This window comes from Phocoena phocoena, chromosome 12 (assembly GCF_963924675.1).
Source record: "Phocoena phocoena chromosome 12, mPhoPho1.1, whole genome shotgun sequence".
In the NCBI taxonomy this organism is placed as follows: domain Eukaryota; kingdom Metazoa; phylum Chordata; class Mammalia; order Artiodactyla; family Phocoenidae; genus Phocoena; species Phocoena phocoena.
This window is the reverse complement of record NC_089230.1, coordinates 9808045-9819597: the sequence shown is the minus strand read 5'-3', so window position 1 is coordinate 9819597 and position 11553 is coordinate 9808045. Positions and strand designations below refer to the sequence as shown.

Below are 11553 nucleotides of genomic sequence, written 5' to 3'. Positions count from 1 at the left end.
AGAAAACAAATAAAAATGGTAGACCTAAATCCAACTATATCAGTAATTACATTAAATATAAATGTACTAAACACTCCCATTAAAAACAGAGACTGTCAGACGAGGTAAAAAAGCAAGACCTAAGTACATGCTGTTTAAAATAATTACCTTTATGCAAAGTTTCAGAGGAGTTGAAAGTCAAATAATGGAAAAATATGTACCGTGCAAACAGTACACATAAGAGAACTGAGCTGGCAAATTAATACTATAAAAAATTACTTCAAGACAAGGAATATAACCAGAGAAAAGAAGAACACTTATAACAACAAAATGGCCAATTCATTGGGAATATATAACAGTTAAACAATTATAAATGTATATGCTCCTAATTACAAGGCTTCAAAAACATGAAGCAAAAACTGACAGAACTAAAGGGAAAGTAGAAAAAACATTGCTGGAGATTTTAACACCTACCTCTCAGTAACTGTTAGGACAACCAGAGAAAACAGTAAGGGTATAAAAGACCTGGCAAAATTATCAACCATCTTGAACCAGTTGACATTTAAAGAACACCACACATAACAATGGCAGAAACACATTCTTTCCAAGTGCACCTGGAATCGTAACAGGCTGACCATATGCTTGAAAATAAAACGAGTTTCAATAAATTTAAAAGGATTGAAATCTTAGAGCCCATTCTCTGATCTCAAAATTATTAAATTAGAAGTCACTAACTCTAAGATACTTAGAAATTTAACAACTCAGTTCTAAATAAACCATGCATAAAAGAAGAAATCACAAGGACAATTAGAAGATACTTTGAATTATGATAATAAAGATACAACATATCAAATTTTGTGGGATGTAGCTAAGGAGATTCTTGGAGGGAAATTTATAGTTTTAAATATTTATATTAGAAAAGAAAAAAGGTTTACAATCAATCTAAGGTTCTACCTTAAGAATCTAGAAGAATATGAGCAAATTAAACCCAAAGTAAATAGACGGAAGGTAATTATAAAGGTAAGAACAGACATAAATGAAATAGAAAATAAACAATAGCTTAAATTAACAAGGCAAAAATTTGGTTTTCTGAAAAAAAATAATAAAATTGATAAACCCTTAGCAAGACTGATTAAGAAAATTGCCAGTATCTACAATAAATGATCTTATGGACATTAAATAAATAATGACAGAATATTATGAACAAATTTATGCCAATATATCCAACAACTTAAATGAAATAGAAAAATTTCTTTAACAGTATAACTTACCCAAACTGACACAAGATGAACTAAAAAATAAGAGTAGTTCTATATCTTTTGAAGACATTGAGTTTGATATCATAACTTTTTCCTCAAGTAGAACTCCAGAACCAAATAATTAGCTGGTGAATTCTATCAAACATTTAATAAGTAAACAATACCAACCCTACCAAACCTTCTCAAAAAAATAGATGAAGAAACAATTCCCATCTTGTTTTTATGAGGTCAGGAGAATCCTGAAATCAAACTTGACAAAGACATGACCTCCCCTGACCCCCGCAAAAAAAAAAAAAAATCAGTAGCCAATAACTCTCATTAACATAGATGTAAGTTTTTTCACAAAATATTAGTAATCCAAATCCAATAATATATGAAAAGGACAATGCATTTCGACCAAATGAGGATTATGTTAGAAATGTAAATTTTAGCATTCAATTATCAATCAGTGTAATACATCATATTAACAGAATAAAGGAGAAAATGAATCATCTCAATAGGTGCAGAAAGAATATCTTACAAAATTCAGCGTCCATATATATAAGAACTCTCAGCAAACCAGTAGTAGAGGGAAACCTCCTCAACCTGATAAAGGCATCTATAAAAATCCCAAAGGTAACATCATACTTAATGATGACATAGTTGTTGCTTTTCCCCCAACATTGGGAACATGCAAGGATGTACACTTTTTTTTTTTCTAAAACAAAACAAAAGAACTGTAAATAATTAATTAACTCTAGTTTGCTGGTTTGCTTTTCATGGTGGCACGGGTTAGCAGTTCCAAAACTTTTTTGTACTCTAGACTTGAAGAAATGAACAAATACATTGAGAATAATGGAAGGAATGAGCTACAAGTATGGAAAGTGAGAAGCATGCATTACAGCTTGTAGTTTTTGATTGGAAGTGCATGTTATCAGTTTGAAAACATGGTTTTTAGCATTGAGAAAAATAAATATCTGTGCCTATGTTTTAATAGATATATAAATAGACAGAGATATATAAACATATATGTGTTTTCCACTAAAAGGAACTAGGACCGCTTGGAGAAATGACAGATTGCAGGGCTGGGACAGGAAAAGTACAGGGGGACCCTGGAACATCTGATTGAGGCAGTTAGGGAAGCAAGTGCTCAAGGAGTGACTGGGTCATGTCAAATTTCACAGGAGTTAGCATGAAGGGGCTCATGCTAGCCAAATCGAGAACAGTTTGAATGTCAAAATAACTACTGACAGATCATAGTTGTAGTTATTTATAACTAAACAATAGATTAGGGCTTCCCTGGTGGTGCAGTGGTTGAGAATCTGCCTGCCAATGCAGGGGACACGGGTTCGAGCCCTGGTCTGGGAAGATGCCACATGCCGCGGAGCAACTGGGCCTGTGAGCCACAGCTACTGAGCCTGCGCGTCTGGAGCCTGTGCTCCGCAACAAGAGAGGCCGCGATAGTGAGAGGCCCATGCACCGTGATGAAGAATGGCCCTTGCTCGCCGCAACTAGAGAAAGCCCTCGCACAGAAACGAAGACCCAACACAGCCAAAAATAAATTAATTAATTAAAAACAAAAAACAATAGATTATATCCCATTGAATAATAAAAGTATCTATGAGGCCATACTGATATAAATAAACCAGTGAATAAATAAATGGGGAAGAAAAGAAAGGTCTTTCTTATGCCAACAAAAGTGGGTAGGGGGGAGAGAGAAAGATAAAGGAAAGGAAGAAGGAAGGAAGGGAGGAAAGGGAAGGAAATAGAATCGAGAAATCAATAGATACTAAAATTAGTAGGTGAGAGTTTGATGAAGAACAAGACATTTGCAGTCTTTGTATTTATTAACTACAAAGGAAAATAACAACTTTATATTGGGAAAACCTAGTGGAACCTCCTTACCCTAGTAATCAAAATGAATATCATGCATATTGGGACAAACCAGCACCATGGACCTTTGGACCTGATGCCGAGAAAGACACATCACTTCCCACCAAAAATGCAAAACCTGATTTTTCTTCAACATATCTAAATGAGCTAAATAGAAAGGTGGAAAACAATCTTAGCTTATTAACAAAAAACAAATTGTACCTATGTTGTTCCAGAAAAGATGTAAGATAGTTAAAGTAAAAGTTGACATTTTGAAATAATTTTAAACCCAGAAATAAGTCTGTACTAGAACAAATTAAACTGTCTCTTAAGGTGAAATATTACTACAGGAACAACAGAAAGTTATAAAAATGAAAATTTCTGTAAAATATATTTGTATCTTTATCTTATTAGATCATCTATAATTAAGAATATCCCGGATATTTTTATACCCCAAATAGGGATAATCTTCAGGTTTCACTAATGTACAGTTATGCAGATGTTTGTAGGAGAAAAAGGACACACCAGTTTTCTGAATTAGCAGTCAGGCTATTGACCCCCCGATGAAGTCCTTCTGAGTAGACACGCTTATAAAGGTCTCAATCTCCTTTTGAAAGAGAATGATATAAATGGTGAAAACTGATGAGAAAAGGGAAAATAATAAGAGTACCAGTAATACCTGCTTATGAGTTTACTACTGACAAGCACTTTCACATATTGTTTTGATCTCACAACCAACACTTGAGGTGGGTAGGTTTCAGTTATTCATTCCAGTGAGGTTTTTATTTCCCACAAATGCCAAGGATGTCAAGGAAAGTTTGTTCTTGGATTTGGTTTCCATGTATTCAGAAAATAAATAAAAGTCAAACAAGTTTTTTACTGACTAGCTTTAGTTCCGAAATGGCATTACACATTTCTCAAAATCCATTCTTTACAGAGGAGACAAGAAATTTCTGAAATCCACTTTGGATTCTTCTGGAATTCTTTCTGACTAAGCTGCATTTTTAGTTAAGAGAAGTGTTTCTTTGTTTTGCTCATGTCCTTTGAGGAGCAAATGGGTATTGACTGTCCAGATGTAGGTGTTTTGAAAACCAGGCTGGGCTCTCGCCATTGGAACCAGACTTGCAGAACTCAGAACTTTAGTCTCTGTGTCTTCCTGCAAGGGTTAAATCTGAGGAGTGGTAGAATTGCTTCTCATCGTCCATAGGATGCTTCTCCTTTTCCCGTTATTCTACCAGTTAGTGTTCTGATGCATATTTTACAAGTAATCAACAAAACAGTTTTGGAGCCTTTCTACTTCTTCATAATTTTTGCTTCTTTAAACCTGAGTGCATATTTATTTTGCTTCTCAGTTAATAAGTATCTGTACTTTGGGGTGTCAGTTTAGCCTTGGGCTGGAGATACATTCCAGCTTTATCCAGCACCTGCAGCTGGAAGCAGTATGGACATGCTTCTTCGAAATCCTGTGAGGAACTGCAGGCCCAGAGGCAGCAGCAGGTGTGACCCACACAGGTATCTTGTAGTTTCAGCAACGTAGCCTTCATGCCTGTGGCTGAAACCTGATGAGAGCCCCATTGTGGATTACACTGTGAAGAAATGCCAGTCGAACCCAAATGGAGTGACACTGTACAAAATAAGTGGCCTAAACTCTTCTAAAATGTCAAGATCAAGAAACTAAAAGAAAGGAGGTAGAACTGTTCCATATTGAAAGAGTAAGTGCTAGGTAGGAAACCTGGGCTGGATCGTGAACTAGGAAAGATTAATTATAAAGTACATTATTCAGACAATTGATGAAATTGGATTATGAACTGCATATATATGTATATACAGTTTGCCTATAATTATATGAGCCTGGAGAAGGATATATACTAAATTGTTTACATTGGTTACTTGGGAAATAGTAGGGGTTAGGGATGACACTTTAAAAAAGCATACAGGATGAACAGGACTCATGACACGATTCCATTTTTATTAAATGATAAGTGTGTGTGGACTTCCCTGGTGGTGCAGTGGTTAAGAATCCGCCTGCCAATGCAGGGGACACGGGTTCGAGCCCTGGTCCGGGAAGATCCCACGTGCCGCAGAGCAACTAAGCCCGTGTGCCACAACTACTGAGACTGCGCTCTAGAGCCCGTGAGCCACGACTACTGAGCCCGCATGCCACAACTACTGAAACCTGCGGGCCTAGAGCCCGTGCTCCGCAACAAGAGAAGCCACCACAATGAGAAGCCCATGCACCGCAACGAAGAGTAGCCCCCGCTCGCCCGCACACAGCAATGAAGACCCAACGCAGCCAAAAAATAAATCTATTTTTTAAAAAAAGAATCTGCCTGCCAAGGCAGGGGACACGGGTTCGAGCCCTGGTCCGGGAAGATCCCATATGCCGCGGAGCAACTAAGCTCGTGTACCACAACTACTGAGCCTGTGCTCTAGAGCCTGCGAGCCATAACTACTGAGCCTGTGCGCCTAGAGCCTGTGCTCCACAACAAGAGAAGCCACCGCAATGAGAAGCCCATGTGCTGCAACGAAGAGTAGCCCCCGCTCACCGCAACCAGAGAAAGCCTGTGCACAGCAACAAAGACCCAACGCAGCCAAAAATAAATAAAGAAAATAAATTTATATATAAAAAACATGATATGTGTGTGGATAAAATGAATTACATAACAGATGGTCAACAAAATGTTAATGACTGTCATCTTAAGGTAATGGGAATTTGAACTTTTACATTTTTCATATTTATGTGTAAGAAAATTTTTTGTAATACAGTGGTTTCAATGCACATGAATTATTTTTATTAAAATCCTAAAAAGTAACTTTTTGGTGTTAAAAGAGCCAAGAAAAAGTCACTGGGGACATTATAAGTACATTTTGGATTACATTTTTTCTGCCTCATCCAATTTTTTCCTTGCAGTGCTGAGTTTATTACTTTAAACATCTTACGTGTTTTGACACAAGATGTTCCCAGATGTGCTGAGCACATGTAAAACTTGGAGCAAACTCTCTGGGTTGGAAGGAATTAGGGTGCCTGATTTACTGAGGAATTTTGTCTGCTATGGGAGCTTTGGCAATTATTTCCTGAGCTAATTCCTGAATTACCAGCCCTGAACTCTCAAAAGAAATCCCCTTCTGGCATTTTCAAAGTTCTCCTTCTAGCACTGGGTCCCTTTGACTTACGTACTTTGACCACACAGGTGCATATCTTGGCCTCGAAAGGTATACAAATCATCTGTCTTGGGATCTGAATGTCTTCCCCCTTCACCGTGGATAAGACCGTACTTTCTCCTGGCTGCTTGGAGGTATTCTGAGAATGACCGAGGTGGGTTTGTGGAATGCTCAGATGAAAGGAACAAAGCTCTAATTTTGTTAATAATGTAACCCCTGTTGTCGGTAAACCCACTGAGGCAGATGAGAACAAGGAACGATGCGCTGGAATCAAAGATACCACCAACACTCAAGGGAGGGCCAGCTTGGTGCTCTTAGGGTTCACGGCTGTGGTAGCTTTAGGAGTGTGGCCCAATGTAAAGAAGATGAAGAGTTAGTGCTCCCATAAGGGGCTCCCAGCTAACAACAGATGGCTTGGTGGACAAAGTTCAGCAAACTCGCCCTTCAGGTGGGGAAACTGTGAGGCAGGGTCTGTACCACTTCCCACAGTTGCCTGGAGGGTCTGAGCTCCAGCCGCCCACAGTGGCAGCTTCTCCATGCAAGCTTTATAGGCTCACCCCTCCCTAGCTCACTTCCTGTCTCAGCAGTGTTTTAAGGAATCCTCTCCCAAGTATTTGCTCTTGAATCCTTGTCAATTCCACTGTAACTGGAAACATCATGTGTTTTCCCACCCTTCCCATCTCCTTGAGATCCTAACCCCTCTTGTCCTGCCTATCATATTGTCAGAGTCCTGGATCTCACTTTGCTACAGTCTAGGCCTCATAGATCTCCCTTTCCGCTGAAATCAAGATACTCTTCCCTACTCAGGTGGCAGTGAGTCAGACACGGTATACTCCTCCACTGTGTAGTGGAATCAGACATACACACCTGGCCATCAATCCTGACTCCGTTACTTACCAGCTATGAAACCTTGGGCAAATCACCTAACCTCTCTGATCTTCAGTTTTCTCCTCTGTGCAAGAAAGGTAACATTCCTTACCTTGTCAGGTTGTCCTTTTGATTTAATAAGCTAAATGTGTGAAGAATCAGGATATTGCCTGATACAAGAAGATATTCCAGAAATGATAGTGATTTTTATTACATAATTTTCTTCCATTACTTACTTTCTTATGTGTCTCCATCTTGTTTTCCCAACTAGACTGTAGCTTCTCTGCCATATTCAACTTCTTTACCACAATGCCTTGCACATGACGGGCACTAAATAATCATTAGTTATCAGTTTTCTAAAGCTTTAAATCAGAGGATGCGCTCTTTCAATTCAAGGTTCACTTATGAATTACTTGTTATTGTGAGGCATTCTCAAGGAATTTTTTGCAGGTAACTCCTTTTCTGGGCCTCAAATTTTCCCATATAAAAAACAAATGTTTTGGTCTATAAATCTAGATGCACCGAGGTCCTGCTAGCATTAAAGTTTGGAAGCTATATATTCCTGAGGGCAAGCACTGTGTGTTACTCTCCTCCTGACCCTTCCACACTTACTATAATGGTGGTCACAGATTAAGTGACTTCCCAGTGCACGGAGAATAGAGTCCAGATGCCTCACCCAGCCTTTCCTCTAGCTTTCATCCTGTCCCTCACTCCATTCCAGCCAGACTGTGTTTACTTTGCACCCCTAGAACTTTCCAAGCTTGATCTGCCTTGAGGTCTTTGTACTTGCTGTTTCTTACCATTTGGTTCTCTGCTCAAGCGTCTCCTCCGCGGAGGTCTCTCACCCCACCCCAGTCTCTCTATCCAACAACCCTGCTCTGTTTTTTTGTTCATGTCACGTCTCTCTGAAATTGTCTTATCATTTAGTCATTTATTTCCCTTTTTTGGTGTGCATTTTATTTGCATTTATTGTTTTCTCTCTCCACCTCTCCCTCTAGCCCCCAAATATAAACTTCTATCTTGGATCCTTTTATATTCCTGCTGCAAAAAAAAAAAATACTTTGCACAAACTACACCCCTAAATAATTGAGAAATGACTGAATAAACTCTACCACACCTTACAGAGTAGTTTTTAGGTGGTGAGTTAAAATCCACGGCTGTCATGCCAGGTTCTAGTGAATTTAAGTATATGTCCTAAGCTAATTGCCATAGGTCTGAGTAAACATGGAGTAGGAAGAAACAAGGAATTCTTAGGAAGACAACTGCAAACAATCATATCAGCTTATCTAGAAACTTGCTGGCAGTGGGAAATTTAGAGATAATTTTTAAAGATGTAATTCATTTCTTTTTATTATGGAAAATTTCAAACATAAACATGGACTCTCTTCTGCACGGTGGTGGACAAACCCTAGGGTAGCTGCTCATCCTAGTATTCACACCCTTGTAATATCCCTTCCCCTGTGACTTGCTTTCTAACGGATAGAGTATGGCGCATTTGATGTCACCCCTGTGTGATTACCTTGTGTTATATGAGATTCCATCTTGCTAGCAGGTTTGCTCTGGTGACTCTCCTTGCTGACTTGATGAAGTAAGTGGCCGTGCTGGCCCATGAATGCCAGGTGTCACCTAGGAATTGAGGGTAGTCTCCAGTGGACAGCCAGCAAGAGCCAAGGTCTTCAGTCCTACAGCTGCAAGGAAATGAATTCTGCCAGTGACCCAAGTGAACACGGAAGCTGTTTCTTTTCCAGTTGAGCCTCCAGATGAGAATGCAGCCTAGCCAACACCTTGATGGCAGGTGTGAGACCCTAAGCAGATGACCCAAGTGCCTGGACACCGGACCCACAGAAACTGAGATAATAAATCTGTGTTGTTTTAAGCTTCTAGGTTTGTGATAATTTGCTGCCACAGATAACTAATAAAGATATATCTATCACCCAACATTAACAATTTTCAAGTTTGCCAATATCTATATCCTCATGTTTTTTGGGGGTGGATGGGCTGGACTATTTTAAAGCACATGCAGATATTTTTGTATGTTTCTCTAATAGAGAAGGACTATTAAAAAGCATAACCACGATGCCAGAAAAATTAAGGGCTTAATTGAGAACAAGAATAGGAGTCTTTTTTTCAAGCAACCAAGTCAATGTATTTAGTATATTAATTGGACACCTGGAGAAAAGGTGCTTGAAATAAATCAAATAACATCCTGTTGATCCCATGAGCTAAAGGATAGGAGAGCATGGGAGAGTTTTCATTTGAATTGTCTGAGGTTTGCCAGCTGTTTTTTTAAAAATCAGTACAGCCGCAGAGTACTGAATTGTCCCTACAATGTGCTCATTGGTCATGCAATATCTTAAAACCATTCGGACCCATTTCTAACTAAGGTCCTACCCATGCCCCTAACCTGCTTTATGATGGATCCTGGTAAATACCATTTTTATTCATAACTCCTTATAATTTCATGTCCTTCTCGAATTGCCATTCCCACCACTTTTTCCTTACTACAGGAAGCTCTTCCCAACCGGCCCTAGTTCTTTTCCTCTCTTGGATAAACCAATCTCATCTCCCTTTGACACCGCTCACCTAGGCAGCGCTTAATAAGTGAAATTCTCAGGGCTCTGGGTTCAATCCCATCTCGACCACCCGGGCGGTTTGTGATCTCTGGCAACTAGTCGGCTGGATACAATAGTGCCTCGCAGGGTTGTCGTGAAGATTAGATAAAGAACGTGCGTAACGTGTGAAGCGCCCAGCACCGAAAAGGCGCAGCAGAACCCTAGCCTTTCCCTTTGTTGGTTTCCATCTCCAACCAAGCAGCACCAGAACGCTCAGCACCACGCCTCTCCCGCCCTCGTTGCGGAGGATGCAGGGATTTGTAGTTTTTTGGTCCCCTAGTTGCGTTTCCTCTCGGAGCCGGACGGCGAGAGGAAGAACTACACGTCCCAATAGGCCGTGAAAGGAAATCGGGGCGCGGAAAACCGATCGTCCCCGCCCCGTCTTCGCTCTCGCGGCCCACCGGCTGTGCCCACGGCGGGAGGGTTCAGACCCCGCTGCAAAGCCAGGGCCGAGCGCACGAGCAGAGCCTTGGGGACAGTCGGGCGGGGCGGGAGAGCACAGCGGGTGGCCCCTCTGCCGCCGTGGGAGCTCGCGGGGGGAAAGGAGAGAAATAAAGCGAGCAAATTGTGATCGCCCGTGTCGGAGAAGTGAGAAAGGGCAGGGGAAGCAGCAACGCACGCAGAGCCTGGCTGCCACGGGGCTTGTCGTCCGGGAGGGACCCAGGGCGCTTCGCTGTCCCCGCCTCTCCGCGGGAAGCCTGGAAGCTGGCCGGGCACGGAGACTCCAGCCCGCAGCCCCCATCCCGGAGTCCGGCCCGCCTCGTGCAGCGCCTCCCCATCCTGTCGCCGGGGCATCCCCAACCCACTCCCGGGCAGCAGCAGAGCCCCCGCCACTCGAGCACGCGCCCCGCTGGGGGAGGGAGAGGGAGAGTTGGGGCGGGCAGGGGAGGGTCACCACTCCGCGCCGGTTCCTCGGGTCCCCAGGAGTCGCCAGAATGGGTTTGCGTGTTGCTGCGTAAATGTGTGTCCCGAGGCGGCAGCGGCCGCCGGGAATAAACCGGGAGAAGCCGGGAAGCGGACAGAAGTCTGTGGGAACGCGCGCGGCGGGGCATCGGGTGCCCGGCCGGAGAGGCCCTTGGGCGATGCCGGAGGGAGTCCAGCGCCCGCCCCGGGGCCTCGCCTGCCCTGCTGGTGGGCACGGGGGCGGGGACCCTTCAGAGCCCGTGCGGGCTTCGCTCGAGAGAAGGAGGAGCCGGAGGAGGAGCCCGGCGGGCGAGGCGCCGGCCGCCGCCCACCGGGCCGGGAGGAGGCGGACCAGCTCGGAGCGAGGCGCGCGCGCCGGGACTCATCCTCGCAAACAAGTGTCTGTGGCGTTCGCCCCGCGGCCCAGAGACGCGCTCCGCCGCTCCCGGCGGCCCTCCTTGCGCCGGGCCTGGCTCCTATGGGGCCGGAGGGAACCAGGGAGCCCCTGGCCGCGCAGCCCGCGAGCCGCCGCCGCGACCCTCAGCCCAGGCGACCCCGGCAGCTCAGCGCGGGGGCCGCGGACTCGGCTCGGCTGCCAGGCGCGCCGGCGCGGGGTCGCCGCGCGAGCAGCGCTCGGGCTGTCGCCAAGCCCGCTCCTGACAGAATAACGTGCTTGGTTTCCCCACCCCTGGGAGGGGTTGCTGGGGCCGCAAGCTGCCTCCCAGTTTCCATCGCTCTCTCCTGGGGAGGATCCGCCGCCGGGAGGAAGGATTAGAATAAACCTGACCGAGGCGCAGAAGTGGCTCCTGAGGAAGCCGGCGCTGGGGCCGCCGCCTCGTGTCGCCTCTGGGCGCAGCGCTCGGGGGTCGGCGGGCCAGAGCCGAGGCGCGGCCGGAGGGCCGGGGCTTGCGAGGCCGAGC

The 11553-nt window shown here is 43.9% G+C and overlaps 1 pseudogene; it reads right to left on the bottom strand.

Annotated features, from left to right (window-relative positions):
* Positions 1-4020: 4020 nt before the first annotated feature.
* LOC136132328 (UPF0711 protein C18orf21 homolog pseudogene) lies at positions 4021-4633 on the bottom strand (annotated as a pseudogene).
* Positions 4634-11553: the final 6920 nt, after the last annotated feature.